Below are 15,810 nucleotides of genomic sequence, written 5' to 3' on the forward strand. Positions count from 1 at the left end.
TCCGCTCGAACAACAACGATATATATCAAATGCAAACCCTCCTTCATACGGGGCGTCACATGGCTCTCAGGAGCCAACTTCCATTCATCATCAGGAGCTTGATCACGTAGTAGTTGACACTCCGTCAACTTTCAAGTAAAGAAACCAATCCAGTAGAGCACCACTTAACTACTCTCCGTCCACCATTCAAACCCCCTACTGGGCCCAAAATCCTCAAGGAACACGGGTGGTAATTCTCGAGTATACCAATTAGTCGAGGAGATATCACTCCACTCGACAAAACAAGAGACCCTGGGTTCGTTACCCAATCGACCAAGCCCTTGCCGGCTCGACTTAAGTAACTCGCCGCAGGGTTTCTGGAATTCCAGGAAGTGCGCGTATCATAAACAAGTATATCGAGTCAATTGCAACAATAAACAAGTATATATCACATAAGGGCAAGTGCGATAAAGTACACTCTTGCCCTAACAATTCACGTATATAACATGTAATCATATTGGCCACGTATCAAGTTCAAGTATCAAGTCCAATTCGATATTTGAAAGCACTCACCAAAAGATATAGTGCCTTTACTGGTCACTTTCAGGTTATACTCCGGGTTCGGAGTCCAAATCTGCGATAAAACTCAGTTTGAGAACTTTGAAACATGACTAAGATTCGAAACTTAGACGTTTCGTTCAATAAAAATCAAGAAATTGGAATTCACTTGTAGAGTAGCCGTGAAACACTTGCTCGCTTTTTAAACGATAAAACTTTGTAACATTTATACTTGAAAATGACATGCGAGTCGAAAGTACAAGGAAAACATACTCCGAACAATCATTATTTCATTTCTCAAGGGTTCAAGTTCGGCCAAGTCCTTACTTATATACCTCGGAACAAAAAGACTCAAGTACCCTAGATGGTTCAAGTGATATTCATATCAACTCTACCCAAGTCGCAAGTGTATTTCTATAGTCCTTGAGCGTAAATTTGGGCAGCACGCCCTTTGTGTTTACCAAATTTTCCAGCTATTTATGGCTTCATTATTTTTCCTCAGCCAATCCCAAAGTCATACATATCATAGATTCAAGTAAATATCCATTCCATAGGCTCATAACAACATAAGAATAAAAGTCAAAGTGATAACAAGTGCAGAAATGTAACCTAGCAAAAGACAGATTTGACGTGGGGTTGCGGAAAGAACACATCTGAGGCTACGCTTATCGGATTGAGGTGAAATTTATACCGTTTCGAAGCTAAGACACAGGGATACAATTTTCATGAAGATCACTTAGTCCAGTTTCCAATGTAACCTAGTCAAATTCCCAATTTACAGAACCAAAATTCAACTGGTCGGCTAATTAACCGCACTGTACTGGAATGGTCATATCTCAGGTTACCAAGGTCCGATTAAGGTGTTCTTGGAGGCGTTTAAAAGCTAAGACAGAATAATAAAACTTTCATGTTTTGGAAAATAGCTAAATCCCAACGGATTATAGTGAATAAACACAACCAAATAGACTAAACTGTCCACGCGGAACTCTGGAATGTAACCTAGAACAGCGAGGGTATTTTCATCTTTTCACAAGCTACGTTTCTCCGATTGAGCTGAAATTTTGTAGGTACCTACAAAATACCATAATATACAACATTCATGTTTTATTCCAAGCCCAATTCGGCCTCTAACATGGCGCAACAAAAACGGGCAGAATAGGGTGAAATTCTCCAGAAATTTGAAATCTTTTGGTTTCAATGATAGTTTTCTTAATTTCTTGCTACACTTGCTACCAAAACCCCCTATATAACCTTGGATACAACATATATCAATCATACATCAAGTATAGAGAGCAAGCCATCAAACCCTAATTCATGTAATAAAAGGGAAAACTACCCAAAACATGATAATAACCGTCATTCATCACAATATTGAGAAGCTAAGCTAATTTAAACAAGATTAAGAGTAAAATTTGGGGAAATCATCATCCTTACCTTTCTTAGTGTCTACCAAGAGCAACCCTAGCTTTCCCCTTCAAAATTTCACCAATAGCTCACTAAATAAACACTCAAGGGTGCCTTTAATCGGTTTAGTTTCTTTGTTTCCTCCCTTGGTTGCTAGATTCAAGAAGAAATGAAGAAGTTTTTCTCTTGTTGTTTCCCTCTCTCTCTCTCGGTTCTTCAGCAGAAAAATGAAGGAGTATGGAGCAATTTGGGGGATAAGAAGGTTGGACAATTGTCTTGGTCAATGGCCCCTAATGGTGTGACACTTGTCACAACCCTTACCAAGTAAAATTTTCTTTTTCTCTCTTGTATTTTCAGCCCTTAATTTCGGTCAAGCTTAGCTGGAAATTAGGAAATATTTTGCTCAAATATTAATGAGCTTGTATGGTAAGAAAGTGGTGGTCAAGTGGTGCGTTCAATCGGTAGTGCGCGGTACCCGTCGGTTCGCGCCGTTTTTCTTAAAAACACACGTACTAGGGTTTTTACTTCCTATTCACTAACCTTGTATCATTGCTCCTAATCACATATTATTTCTCACTTAAAAGTCATTTTTAATCACCAAATTTGGTCCTTGCTCCGTACCGAAAATTCATCCGGCGAAAAATAGCGAAAACCCTAATTTTGCCCCAATCTTGAAAACGAAGAGTAAAACCCTACTTTCTAGGTTTATTTGCACTTATTGTGGAACGATTGGGTAGTAGGGCTTTAATAAATAATGAATTTCCAAATAAAAGGAAATTTTAAGAAAAACGTGAGGGTTTTACAATTTCAGTGATTAAAATTAGGGTTTCTATTAAAATATGAGACATTTAAGAAAACCGGTTAGTCACAAGTAAACTAGGGTTTTTGGTTAAAATTTTAGGGTTTCTAGTCTTTTAAAACAAAATAAGGTTTTAAATCAAACCCAAAGAAATACACTTTAGTATCTTCTTTACAAACAACCTCCTAATATTCGGGGTGTCACAATCTCCCCTCCTTAAAAGAATTTCGTCCTCGAAATTCATACATGCACTTCGAATAACGTAGGGTATTTTCCTTATATATTCGTTTCCAGCTCTCAGGTCTCATTATAGCCAAAACTTAGTTAAACAATAGAAATCACGAATCATACCTTCTACTATCTCCGAGGGTTCAGGTAATGCCTGTTGATCCAAGGCGTACACTCTAGCTGGCACTCTTGGCTTAGTCCCTCCTACATTTGCTTGTTTAGGGTTTAGGTGGGATCTACGAGGGCAAGTTGCAAGCTGGTGTTCGGTACTACCACACCATAAACATTTTCCTTCTTTCCGCCAACAACCATTCTCCGTATGATTGACCTTTCCACAGTACCCACAAGATACTTGAGGGGCTGAGGTCTAACCTCCTTGAGAGGCACCTCTTGCTTGGCCCCAACCACGCGAAGCTCCTCTTGGAGTACTTTCCTTAGATATCCCTGAAATTCTCTCACCACCATCTCCTCGACCTATCTTAGAGGGTGGCATATCTAATTCACCTTGTTCTTGCCTATGACTTCCACCAGGCGCACCTCTCCTTTTTGCATGAAAAGCCCTCACTTGTACCCTAGCAATTTCTATTCGTTGGGCCTTCTCCAAAACCTCCGTAAACGTGTTAATTTGGGCTGCCGCTAAGGCTTCTTGTAACTCCACATTTAGCCCTTGCACAAACCTCCGTACTTTTCTTTGCTCCGTGGCTATCAGTTCAGGAGCAAATTTGGACAACTTTGTAAAATGAGTCTCATACTCGGCTACACTCAACATTCCCTGACAGAGTTTAATGAAATCGTCCTCTCTTTTCTCCTAGACGATAGGAGAAAGGTATTTCTCGTTAAACTCCCGTACGAAGTTTAACCAGGTCCATGCAGTCGCCTCTCTCTCCCACTTGGCCCTCACTACGTTCCACCAAGCCCTAGCTGGCCCCTCGAACTGGAAAACAGCGAATTGGACTTGCCTCTCCTCTGTATAGTTTAGGGCAGCTAAAATATTTATCATGGCCTCCAGCAATTTCTCGGCCCCATCCGGGTCTGGCCCTCCTAAGAATTTGGGTGGAGAGAACTTATGGAATCTCTCTAAGGCCCTATCTTGCCCATTATCAGGGTCCCTAGGTTGATGTACAGGGGCTTGACCCTGTTGTTCCACTAACCGAGCCAGAATGTTAGTCATCTGTTGAATGGCAGTTGCCACTTGATCTCCCCCTGCAGCCTGGGGTTCAGGTTGTGGCTCAACCGTTGCCTCTCTCTCCTCTCTCGGTTCTCGTACCGGTTCCTGGGCTTGTCTACCCCCATGGCCACGACTAGGACCGCGTCCTCGGTTAGTTCCCCTAACTTGACTTCTTCTACCCTCCATGTTTCGCAGCTAATCATCTATAACAATATAACCAACTAATCAATGATAGAATATAGCCACTAAGTAACTATATAAATATAAACAACATAAAATAGAATAACGCAAATCATAAACCTCTCTAAATCATAAAACAGGGCAATACAATACATTCAATCAAAACAAGTCACATAACTTATAAAGCATTAACCCTAGGTATCGCTCAGGCACTATACTTAATCAAGGCTCGAAACACGTGAATAAGAAGGATCCCAAATCCCATGAATACCTTCAATATATTTCAAATCCAAACTATTCGTATTCCCCGTGCCTTTGCTTTCGCAATCCAAACTTATCCCAATATTACGCGAGATCTCAACTTATCGTAAAGGTGTCACTCTTTGGTATTCGGGGACAAGAATCCGAAAATATGATAATTCACCACTCAAGCTGGCCAGGCTCAAGAGCAAATCACCCGTATTAGAGATTCCTACCCAACATACATATCTAAGGTCCCCAACAATAGACAATTGTTCCACACTTAACAAGTCAATCCACACATTCCGAGAACCCTCTCCCGGCACGAGCTCAATAGGAGCTCTGATACCATCTGTGACGACCCCACCTCCCCCTAAGGCGTACCAAAGGGTTCGGCGGACCGCCTGCCCAGCTCTCGCCAGGACTCACTCACTCGTATCACATGCATACATCCATAGACCATAAATAACATCGCAATTCAAGCTTATAATTTACATTGATGCACAATCAAGATACAAAACCTCAATATACCCAAACTGGTTCAAAGTGTATACAATCCAGATACAAAACATTCTATTCGAGTAATAGCGCGAGTACAAGTCAAAAGTCAAAACAACTAGTCTACGCTAGTCTTTACATATCTCACGCCTCGCTCGTACCCCTGAAAGGAAAACAAATGGAGTGGAATGAGCTAAAAGCCCAGTGAGGTTCCAAATAGAAAATTGACCATTATTTACAAGTACAAGTTTTCGATATAGCAAAGTAACGAGTATGAAGAGTTCATAAAGGTGAGCAATAACACGTCAAGTAGCAATCTCAAAATGAGCGAGTGTAAAAGTTTTTCAAAATAAACAATAATCCAATAAGCAATAATCATTCCAAAGCATAAGGATACGGATGGCTCTCAGGAGCCAACTTCCATTCATCATCAGGAGCTTGATCACGTAGTAGTTGACACTCCGTCAACTTTCAAGTAAAGGAACCAATCCAGTAGAGCACCACTTAACTACTCTCCGTCCACCATTCAAACCCCCTACTGGGCCCAAAATCCTCAAGAAACACGGGTAGTAATACTCGAGTATACCAATTAGTCGAGGAGATATCACTCCACTCGACAAAACAAGAGACCCTGGGTTCGTTACCCAATCGACCAAGCCCTTGCCGGCTCGACTTAAGTAACTCGCCGCAGGGTTTCTGGAATTCCAGGAAGTGCGCGCATCATAAACAAGTATATCGAGTCAATTGCAACAATAAACAAGTATATATCACATAAGGGCAAGTGCGATAAAGTACACTCTTGCCCTAACAATTCACGTATATAACATGTAATCATATTGGCCACGTATCAAGTCCAATTCGATATTTGAAAGCACTCACCAAAAGATATAGTGCCTTTACTGGTCACTTTCATGCTATACTCCGGGTTCGGAGTCCAAATCTGCGATAAAACTCAGTTTGAGAACTTTGAAACATGACTAAGATTCGAAACTTAGACGTTTCGTTCAATAAAAATCAAGAAATTGGAATTCACTTGTAGAGTAGTAGTGAAACACTTGCTCGCTTTTTAAACGATAAAACTTTGTAACATTTATACTTGAAAATGCCATGCGAGTCGAAAGTACAAGGAAAACATACTCCGAACAATCATTATTTCATTTCTCAAGGGTACAATTTCGGCCAAGTCCTTACTTATATACCTCGGAACAAAAAGACTCAAGTACCCTAGATGGTTCAAGTGATATTCATATCAACTCTACCCAAGTCGCAAGTGCATTTCTATAGTCCTTGAGCGTAAATTTGGGCAGCACGCCCTTTGTGTTTACCAAATTTTCCAGCCATTTATGGCTTCATTATTTTTCCTCAGCCAATCCCAAAGTCATACATATCATAGATTCAAGTAAATAGCCGTTCCATAGGCTCATAACAACATAAGAATAAAAGTCAAAGTGATAACAAGTGCAGAAATGTAACCTAGCAAAAGACAGATTTGACGTGGGGTTGCGGAAAGAACACATCCGACGCTACGCTTATCGGATTGAGGTGAAACTTATATTGTTTCGAAGCTAAGACACAGGGCTACAATTTTCATGAAGATCACTTAGTCCATTTTCCAATGCAACCTAGTTAAATTCCCAATTTACAGAAGCAAAATCCAACTAGTCGGCTAATTAACCGCACTGTACTGGAATGGTCATATCTCAGGTTACCAAGGTCCGATTAAGGTGTTCTTGGAGGCGTTTAAAAGATAAAACATAATACTAAAACTTTTATGTTTTGGAAAATAGCTAAATCCCAACGGATTATAGTGAATAAATACAACCAAATAGACTAAACTGTCCACGCGGAACTCTGGAATGTAACCTAGAACAGCGAGGGTATTCTCATCTTTTCACAAGCTACGTTGCTCCAATTGAGTTGAAATTTTTTAGGTACGTATAAAATACCATTATATACAACTTTAATGTTTTATTCCAAGCCCAATTCGGCCTCTAACATGGCGCAACAAAATTGGGCAGAATAGGGTGAAATTTTCCAGAAATCTGAAATCTTTTGGTTTCAATGATAGTTTTCTTAATTTCTTGCTACACTTGCTACCAAAACCCCCTATATAACCTTGGATGCAACATATATCAATCATACATCAAGTATAGACAGCAAGCCATCAAACCCTAATTCATGTAACAAAAGGGAAAACTACCCAAAACATGATAATAACCGTCATTCATCACAATATTGAGAAGCTAAGCTAATTTAAACAAGATTAAGAGTAAAATTTGGGGAAATCATCATCCTTACCTTTCTTAGTGTCTACCAAGAGCAACCCTAGCTTTCCCCTTCAAAATTTCACCAATAGCTCACTAAATAAACACTCAAGGGTGCCTTTAATCGGTTTAGTTTCTTTGTTTCCTCCCTTGGTTGCTAGATTCAAGAAGAAATGAAGAAGTTTTTCTCTTGTTGTTTCCCTCTCTCTCTCTCTCGGTTCTTCAGCAGAAAAATGAAGGAGTATGGAGCAATTTGGGGGATAAGAAGGTTGGACAATTGTCTTGGTCAATGGCCCCTAATGGTGTGACACTTGTCACAACCCTTACCAAGTAAAATTTTCTTTTTCTCTCTTGTATTTTCAGCCCTTAATTTCGGTCAAGCTTAGCTGGAAATTAGGAAATATTTTGCTCAAATATTAATGAGCTTGTATGGTAAGAAAGTGGTGGTCAAGTGGTGCGTTCAATCGGTAGTGCGCGGTACCCGTCGGTTCGCGCCGTTTTTCTTAAAAACACACGTACTAGGGTTTTTACTTCCTATTCACTAACCTTGTATCATTGCTCCTAATCACATATTATTTCTCACTTAAAATTCATTTTTAATCACCAAATTTGGTCCTTGCTCCGTACCGAAAATTCATCCGGCGAAAAATCGCGAAAACCCTAATTTTGCCCCAATCTTGAAAACGAAAAGTAAAACCCTACTTTCTAGGTTTATTTGCACTTATTGTGGAACAATTGGGTAGTAGGGCTTTAATAAATAATGAATTTCCAAATAAAAGGAAATGTTAAGAAAAACGTGAGGGTTTTACAATTTCAGTGATTAAAATTAGGGTTTCTATTAAAATATGAGACATTTAAGAAAACCGGTTAGTCACAAGTAAACTAGGATTTTTTATTACAATTTTAGGGTTTCTAGTCTTTTAAAACAAAATAAGGTTTTAAATCAAACCCAAAGAAATACAATTTAGTATCTTCTTTACAAACAACCTCCTAATATTCGGGGTGTCACAATAACATTTTGGTGATTAAGTGATTTTTTGTGCTAAGTATTATTCTTTTACAAGGTGCTAGGAGACAATTGGAAGTTAGCTAGATAAATTACCCTTGGTAGACAAAAGGATAAGCTTAAAACCCTAAAAGGAGCCAAGTGTCACTATGCTATTAGAAGTTGGACTTTTGACCAAGGTTGGTAACTTTACTAAAATCAGATTTTTGACCAAAATTCATTCATTTTCTTGTCTCCTTTGGCTGAAATTAGTGAGAGAGAAACCAAGAGAGTTCTTCATCTTCCAATTCAATTTCTTGCCCAAATCTTGAGTTTCAACCGATTAATTTGCAAACTATTCCATAAAACTTACTTTCCAAGTAGTTTCCAAGGTGTTTGTGGAGTTATTTTTGGAGGACAAAGTCTAAGCTACCATCTTTCATAGGGAGATAAGGTATTTTGCCAAGAACCTCTTCTTTACTTCAATTAATTGCTTAGTAGTGGTTTTTAGTTGTTTTAGATGTTGTTTTGTGGAAGATTAGCACTTGAATGCATGAATTCCAAATTAGGGTTTCATTTTTTTTCCCAATTCTGCCCGGTTCTATGTCACCTTGTTAGAGGCCGAACTAGCCTTAGCACAAAACATAAAAGTTGTAGAGAATGATGTTTTATAGTTTCCTGCAAAATTTCAACTCAATCGAAGCAATGTCGCCTATGAAAAGACCGAAATACCCCTGCTACCCTGTTTCTGTCCGAAAATGAAACTCAGCCTCTGTAAGTTGTTAGTTTGACCAGGAATATTACCAAATTGGTTGATGATGTCTTCTTAAGAATTATATCCTTGTATCTTAGCTTTCAAATGGCTTTGGAATTACCTGAATTGGAGTTGTGTGTGCTGAGATATGAGTGAATAAATCAGGTCTGCTAGTGGATTTCTGCAGTGAATTTCGAACTGGAAAATCTGGAGTTGTTTTGGTAAATTTGGCCTAGTTAGGGTGAGAACTGGACTGAGTGGTCTTCATGAAAGTTTTAGGTCTTTGTCTTAGGTTTTCAAAGCCTCCAATAATGCCTTAAACGGACTTTGGTAGCCTGCGATATGGCCATTTAAAGGTAGTACGGTTAATTAGCCGATTAGTTGAAACTTGGTTCTGGAAATTGGGAATTTGACTAGGTTACACTGGAATTTGGACTAAGTGGTCTTCATAAAAATTGTAGCCCTCTATCTTAGCTTCAAAACGGTATAAATTACATCCCAATCCGATAAGCGTAGCTTCGGATGTGTCCGTTACGCAAAACCCGTCAAATCTGTTTTTTGTTAAACTTCATTTCCGCACATGTTGTTAGCTTGATTTTTGTGCTTATATGGCTTTGAGCCTATGGAATGGCTATTGAAATGAGATGATATTGTGTGTGATTTTGGGATTGATTGAGGAAAACAATGAAACCATAAATGGCTGGAAAAATATGTAAATACAAAGGGCGTGCTGCCCAAATTTTCGCTCGAGGGCTAAGTTTCTATTTCAATTTGTATATTTTCGTTTGGCAAATACTATGACCGTTTTCCATCTTAAAACATGATCCTTCTTCAATTGGAAACTCCAAATGTTTACTTACGCTTACCAAATAAAAAGGAGTGGTTTAGGGTTTTCTTGGGTATTTTGTCCTCTCTTTTTACATGAATTTCATTAAGACATTTAGTCTATAATATCTACTTGAATATGAGATGATTTTGAACCATATAAACGATCCCGAAAATAGTATTTCTTAGCCTATCTAGTTGGATTCCGACTTGTCTTTGGTTCAAGTGTTTCCATTGGAAAATTTTATAACCCTTTTGAGTTGGGTTTTACGTTTCGACTATGAAACCCTAGTTATTTTTGTCCACGGGTCCAAATGTCCTCGTTTCACTTAAAAGTCTTTTATACGTTCTACTCATCAATTGTCGAGTTCTTTGATTTCACCTAATTGTTTGTGTTAGATGAGCTGTAATATTCTTTCTTGTTTAATCTTAGGTTTTCTTGGTGACTAAAGATAGTATCCAGAAGGATATTTTGCACGTTGTTTTGCGTATATAGGTGAGTGTTCCTTGTTTACTATATTTTTCTTGACTTTATGACTTGTGTTCTTGTTTGATAATGTGTTAAGTGCTTTCAAGGATTTCCAAAATGAGTTTTCTAGGCGAGCGTGTACTTTACCGCGCTCGACCTAAATGAAACGTGAAATTTTCAATGATTTAATGATTGCTACATTAGTTGCGCATGAATGTAAGCCGTTTGGCTGAATTGGGCCCTGCCCTTCGTTACCGATCGACTCGAGCCAGAAGCGGACTCGGTCGGGCGATATGGTGACCCTGAGTGTGAACGTTGGTATACTCGAGTATTACCTTGTAGGTTGGTGGAGCCTGGCCAATTTTCAGGAGGGAGTGAACGAAACGAAAGAACGAACGAGTTACCAAAAATGTATTTTATTTAATTGACCGGAGGAATAAGGGGAATGACAGGAGAACGAACGAACGAATATATGGCTTCCTGTATGCCCGTATCCTTTTAATGAATGTGTTTATCGCTTTATTTTGTATTTGTATCTTGAATTATTGGTTATATGTAATGAATGCATTGAACTTCTTGTTGCCTATGTGTTCGGAACCTCACTAAGCTTTTAGCTCATTCCTTTAGTTTTGTTTTCCTTAACAGGGGACGGCGAGCAAGGACGAGAGCTTGGTAGAGTGTAGCCTAGACTGGTTTCTTTGGTTTTGTAATGGTTCTCGCCCTAATGCTCGGCGGGCTGGATGTATGGTGAATTGAGAACCTTTGTATATTCGATGTTTGTACTCCCTTTTGAGATAGCAATGTATATAAGTTTTGCGTTAAGTTTTGGATTGTCATTATATTTATTCCTGTGTTTTATTTCGATTTTAATTGAGCACTGAAGTGAACGACTGAGTCCCGGCGAGAGCTGGGCAGGTCGTCCGCCGAACCCTCTGGTTCGCCTTAGGGGGAGGTGGGGCTGTCACAGTTGGTATCAGAGCCTGCTTCGCGTGGTCTCTGCGTTAAGTGAGCCTGGACTGAGTGGTGAATAGGTATGAAGGATTAAGTGCTCGTTCGAGCATAAGCTATGAACTGTGAATAATATAGGCCTTAAATCTTTCTCGTGGTATCTGAGGACCGTAGATAGGTACGTCAGGGAGGAATTTCGATTGTAGATAGTTTACTCTTGGGACTGGCCAACTCGAGACGTGAATTGTCTTATTTCGGATTCTTGTGCCCGAGTACTCCAGAGTGGAGGCGGGGTTAAGTATTTGAGATTTGCATTTTGGGAACATGAACAGGCTTTGTCTGGCTAGAATGAGTACAAGAGGTCAATGGACATCTAGTTTCGATAGTATGTGACATGAGAGACTGGACGGGGTTATCTTAGCTGAGACTGGGATGACTTTACCTTTTCCTTTTGATTCGCCCGTATATTGCTACCACCTGACGTTAGTATGTGTGTTTGTGTACATGGCTATCTGGCCAACTTGATATGTATTTGTGTATTTGCTTATCTGTCTTCTTGATATGGCGTGTTATGTGCGGATATGTTTATTTGTGTATTTGGTATGTTGGATTTTGTTATTTTAGTCAATTTACTGCATTCATTCATTAAAGTACCCTTTTGAAAAGAAAAGAAAGAGGGAAGGGAAAAACTATATATATATATATGGAAGGAAGACATAGTCGCGGACATGGTCATAGCCGTGGAACAAAGCGAGGCCAAGAGTCAAGAGAAGAGAGGGGAAACAACAGCTGAACAAAACACGGACCGAGAGTGCCACTTGTATTTAAGAATTTATTATGACCCATTGTTTTGCCCGACAGCCTATCATCTGAGTTCCAGCAATTCTGTGAGATGGCACATTGGGTTGAGATGTATAAGGAAATCGTGGTTCTTCGAGACGAAATAGAAGTCCAAAAGAAACTAGCCACATACTGGGAAGGGCGATGGAAGCACGAGTATTCAGAAAAAATTGAGCTCTTGCACAAGAACTTAGAGTTAAAAAGGAAATACGAAGGAATTTCCGAGGAGGCCTTAGTAATGGCACCAAACACTACTTCTATGGGGGTTCCAGAGAAAACTCAAAGGATAGAAATTGCAAGGCCACAAGTGAAGACCTTCCATGCAAAGAAAAGGAGCGCATCTCTTGAGAGTCAAAGGCCAGAACAGAGTAAGCAAGGTAGGCCATTTGCTAAGAAGGGTCGTGGAGCGGGTGGTGTGAAAATTTTGGAGACACTTAGGAAGGATACTCCAGGAGGAGACCCGAGTGGAAAAGGACTACTGAGAGGTATCTCATGAAGAGATCAAACCTCAATTCCTTTTCCATTTTGTAGCTATTGTAGAAAATCCAATCATATTGAAGTGGGTTGTTCGAAAAAATGGGGGAAGATGTCTGCGCTGTGGGAGCGCCGAGCATCGGATTGCTAATTGCCCGGTTCAATTGCGCGAAAAGAAAGAAACCCAGCAGCCAACCCAGACCGATCCTGGACCGTCAAATAGAGAAGGGACTGGAATGAAGACCCTCGTTTCTTCTGAGCACGTAGAAGGTACAGGCCATTGGTTACTTTAGATTTGATGGATCCCATTAAAAGGAAAATTTCGAGGACGAAATTTCTTTAAGGGGGAGAGAGTGTGAGAGCCGTAAAATTTTTCTTAATTTATACCATTTAATTCTTTTCCTTTTCATGCATTTTCCTTATTTTATTTTACTACATTAATTTTCTGGACATTTTATAAGTGAATATAGTTTTTCCAACCATTTTTCTAGTATAAGTTAGTTCGGGTTAAATTTGAAATGCGTTATGGACGTGGGACCCGCTAGTGCGATAACATTTTGGTGATTAAGTGATTTTTGTGCTAAGTATTATTCTTTTACAAGGTGCTATGAGACAATTGGAAGTTAGCTACATAAATTACCCTTGGTAGACAAAAGGATAAGCTTAAAACCCTAAAAGGAGCCAAGTGTCACTATGCTATTAGAAGTTGGACTTTTGACCAAGGTTGGTAACTTTACTAAAATCAGATTTTTGACCAAAATTCATTCATTTTCTTGTCTCCTTTGGCTGAAACTAGTGAGAGAGAAACCAAGAGAGTTCTTCATCTTCCACTTCAATTTCTTGCCCAAATCTTGAGTTTCAACCGATTAATTTACAAACTATTCCATAAAACTTACTTTCCAAGTAGTTTCCAAGGTGTTTGTGGAGTTATTTTTGGAGGACAAAGTCTAAGATACCATCTTTCATAGGGAGATAAGGTATTTTGCCAAGAACCTCTTCTTTACTTCAATTAAGTGCTTAGTAGTGGTTTTTAGTTGTTTTAGATGTTTTTTTGTGGAAGATTAGCACTCGAATGCATGAATTCCAGATTAGGGTTTCATTTTTTTTCCAATTCTGCCCGGTTCTATTTCACCTTGTTAGAGAATGAACTAGCCTTAGCACAAAACATAAAAGTTGTAGAGAATGATTTTTTATAGTAACCTAAAAAATTTCAGCTCAATCGGAGCAATGTAGCCTATGAAAAGACCGAAATATACCTGTTTCCCTGTTTCTGTCCGAAAATGAAAATCAGCCTCTATAAGTGGTTAGTTTGACTAGGAATATTACCGAATTGGTTGATGATGTCTTCTTAAGAATTATATCCTTGTATCTTAGTTTTCAAATGGCTTTGGAATTACCGGAATTGGAGTTGTGTGTGCTGAGATATGAGTGAATAAAGCAGGACTGCTAGTGGATTTCTGCAGTGAATTTCGAACTGGAAAATCTGGAGTTGTTTTGGTAAATTTGGCCTAGTTAGGGTGAGAACTGGACTAATTAGTCTTCATGAAAGCTGTAGGTCTTTGTCTTAGATTTTCAACACCTCCAAGAACACCTTAAACGGACTTTGGTAGCTTGCGATATGGCCATTTAAAGGTAGCATGGTTAATTAGCCGATTAGTTGTAACTTGGTTCTGGGAATTGGGAATTTGATTAGGTTACACTAGAATTTGGACTAAGTGGTCTTCATAAAAATTTCAACCCTCTGTCTTAGCTTCGAAACGGTATAAATTACATCCCAATCCAATAAGCGTAGCTTCGGATGTGTCCGTTACGCAAAACCCATCAAATCTGTCTTTTGTTAAACTTCATTTCCGCACATGTTGTTAGCTTGATTTTTGTACTTGTATGACTTTGAGCCTATGGAATGGCTATTGAAATGAGATGATATTGTGTGTAATTTTGGAATTGATTGAGGAAAATAATGAAGCCATAAATGGCTGGAAAAATAGGTAAATACAAAGGGCGTGCTGCCCAAATTTTCGCTCGAGGGCTAAGTTTCTATTTCAATTTGTATATTTTCGTTTGGCAAATACTATGACCGTTTTCCATCTTAAAACATGATCCTTCTTCAATTGGAAACTCCAAATGTTTACTTACGCTTACCAAATAAAAAGGAGTGGTTTAGGGTTTTCTTAGGTATTTTGTCCTCCCTTTTTACATGAATTTCATTAAGACATTTAGTCTATAATATCTACTTGAATATGAGATGATTTTGAACCATATAAACGATCCCGAAAATAGTATTTCTTAGCCTATCTAGTTGGATTCCGACTTGTCTTTGGTTCAAGTGTTTCTATTGGAAAATTTTATAACCCTTTTGAGTTGGGTTTTACGTTTCGACTATGAAAGTCCAAATGTCCTCGTTTCACTTTAAAGTCTTTTATACGTTCTACTCATCAATTGTCGAGTTCTTTGATTTCACCTAATTGTTTGTGTTAGATGAGCTGTAATATTCTTTCTTGTTTAATCTTAGGTTTTCTTGGTGACTAAAGATAATATCCGGAAGGATATTTTGCACGTTGTTTTGTGTATATAGGTGAGTGTTCCTTGTTTACTATATTTTTCTTGACTTTATGGCTTGTGTTCTTGTTTGATAATGTGTTAAGTGCTTTCAAGGATTTCCAAAATGAGTTTTCTAGGCGAGCGTGTACTTTACCGCGCTCGACCTAAATGAAACGTGAAATTTTCAATGATTTAATGATTGCTACATTAGTTGCGCATGAATGTAAGCCGTTTGGCTGAACTGGGCCCTGCCCTTCGTTACCGATCGACTCGAGCCAGAAGCGGACTCGGTCGGGCGATATGGTGACCCTGGATGTGAACGTTGGTATACTTGAGTATTACCTTGTAGGTTGGTGGAGCCTGGCCAATTTCCAGGAGGGGGTGAACGAAACGAAAGAACGAACGAGGGGTTTATTTACCAAAAATGTATTTTATTTAATTGACCGAAGGAATAAGGGGAATGACAGGAGAACAAACGAACAAACGAATATATGGCTTCCTGTGAGCCCGTATCTTTTTAATGAATGTGTTTAGCGCTTTATTTTGTATTTGTATCTTGAATTATTGGTTATATGTAATGAATGAATTGAACTTCTTGTTGCCTATGTGTTCGGAACCTCACTGAGCTTTTAGCTCATTCCTTTAGTTTTGTTTTC

This window comes from Coffea arabica, chromosome 10e (assembly GCF_036785885.1).
Source record: "Coffea arabica cultivar ET-39 chromosome 10e, Coffea Arabica ET-39 HiFi, whole genome shotgun sequence".
NCBI lineage: Eukaryota > Viridiplantae > Streptophyta > Magnoliopsida > Gentianales > Rubiaceae > Coffea > Coffea arabica.